This window comes from Rutidosis leptorrhynchoides, chromosome 1 (assembly GCF_046630445.1).
Source record: "Rutidosis leptorrhynchoides isolate AG116_Rl617_1_P2 chromosome 1, CSIRO_AGI_Rlap_v1, whole genome shotgun sequence".
NCBI lineage: Eukaryota > Viridiplantae > Streptophyta > Magnoliopsida > Asterales > Asteraceae > Rutidosis > Rutidosis leptorrhynchoides.
Genome location: NC_092333.1, coordinates 85,530,633 through 85,532,861, shown reverse-complemented (window position 1 = coordinate 85,532,861; position 2,229 = coordinate 85,530,633). Strand labels below are relative to the sequence as shown.

The following is a 2,229-nucleotide window of genomic DNA, read 5'->3' as shown; positions in this document are numbered from 1 at the left end:
TTGGCTATTCGAAACGTGGGCAAAATCAGAAAAGTCTATTAATTTGATAACTTATATAATTTTTTATTCTTATAACTAATAGGATATTCAGTGAATGCACCGAGCAAAACGTTCACCACCTTTCATACGTTCACCTCCTGTAACTCGATCAAGACATCTAGCCAATATTGTCGCCGTTGATTTTTCTTTAGAATCATCATCTAGTCGACCAAGTACTCCAATTCAAATTTCCGATAATCCATTTTTTGAACCCGACCTCACAATTGAGAACCAGGAGGATATTCAAGGACAATTCAGAGATCCTGAAACACTAATCATTCCTCCTGAACCACAAATCATTCAACCAGAGATTGTCGAGGAAGAAACCATTAAATCAGAATCCTCTAGTGATTCAGATTCAACAAATTCAATCATGAAAAATCCGGAACCTCTAAGTATGGAAGACCGAATGAGGGCCAAACGCACTGGCCAAGGTCATGCCATTACTCAACCAGACATTAATGTACCAGATTATGAAATCAAAGGACAAATCTTACACATGGTAACTAATCAATGCCAATTTAGTGGTGCGCCGAAGGAATATCCAAATGAACATCTTCGTACCTTTAATAGGATTTGTACTCTATTTAAAATCAGAGAAGTTGTGGATGAACAGATCTATCTCATGTTATTTCCCTGGACTTTAAAGGGAGAAGTCAAAGATTGGTTAGAATCGTTACCTGAAGGGGCGATTGATACATGGGATGACTTAGTTGAAAATTTTCTTAAACAATTCTTTTCGGCATCTAAAGCCGTGAGACTTCAAGGAGAAATTGTTACGTTCACACAAAAGCCAAATGAAACTTTATAAGAAGCGTGGACAAGATTCGGAAAGTTGTTGAGAGGATGTCCTCAACATGGTTTAGACACTTATCAAATTGTACAAATATTCTACTAAGGATGCGACATTACTACACAAAAATACATCGACATAGCAGATGGTGATTCCATTATGAAGAAAACTGCAACTGAAGCTTACAAAATTATTGATAACACTGCTTCCCACTCACATGAGTGGCATCAAGAAAAAGACATCGTTAGATCATCTAAAGCGGCTAGAGCCGATTCTAGCCATGACTTTGATTCCATTTCCGCAAAGTTAGATGCTTTCGAGAGACGAATGGAAAAGATGACTAAAGATATTCACACAATACGAATTAGTTGTGAGCAGTGTAGAGGACCACATTTGACAAAAGATTGTCTCAGTATTGAACAAACAATGGAACAAAGAGAGAATGTTTCATACATGAACCAAAGGCCTGGAAATAATTATCAAAGTAATTATCAACCGCCAATAACAAACTACAATCAAAATCAGAATTATAACCGAAATGTTCCATACAAAAACCAACAAGGTCCTAGCAATCAACAAGTATCTAACAATACTTACAACCAGCAAAGACCTATTTTTCAAAATAAACCACCACAAACCGATGATAAAAAGCCAAATTTAGAAGATATGATGTCGAAGCTAGTTGAATCTCAAACGCAGTTTTTCACATCTCAGAAACAAACTAATGAACAAAATGCTCAAGCATTTAGAAATCAACAAGCTTCTATTCAAAATCTGGAACAAGAAGTAAGCAACCTAGCAAGGTTGATAGGTGAAAGAAAACTGGGAAGTCTACCTAGCGATACAAATGCTAACCCCCGGAATGAAATAGCTAAAGCCATTACCACAAGAAGTGGTATTACACTTAAACCACCTGAAATACCTGTAATTTCTAATGACTCTACTCCTACTACATAGGCACCACAACCTGAGCAAGAGAAGGAAACAGAACCGGTAGTTGAAAAGGTTAATGAAGATAACACAGTTAAGGCTAAACCTTATGTTAAACCATACCAACCACCACTTCCTTACCCAAGTAAAATGAGAAAAGAAAGACTTGAATCCGAGCAATCCAAATTCTTGGATATGTTTAAACAAATAATTGTCAATCTTCCTTTCATTGATGTGATTTCAGGAATGCCAAGATATGCCAAATTCCTGAAAGATCTAATCACAAATAGAAAGAAAATGGAAGAACTCTCGGCTGTTACTATGAATGCTAATTGCTCTGCAGTGCTGTTGAATAAACTACCAGAAAAATTATCAGATCCAGGAAGTTTCACAATTCCATGTTTTCTGGGTAGTCTTAGTTCAATAGAAGCATTGGCAGACTTAGGTGCTAGTATAAATTTAATGCC

The 2,229-nt window shown here is 36.5% G+C and overlaps 1 non-coding gene across 1 annotated transcript; it reads right to left on the bottom strand.

Moving 5' to 3' along the window:
- Nucleotides 1-796: 796 nt before the first annotated feature.
- On the bottom strand, nucleotides 797-903 carry LOC139887156 (small nucleolar RNA R71). The gene has a single exon (XR_011772998.1). It is a non-coding gene; the product is annotated as a small nucleolar RNA R71 (small nucleolar RNA).
- Between the last annotated feature and the right edge of the window lie 1,326 nt (nucleotides 904-2,229).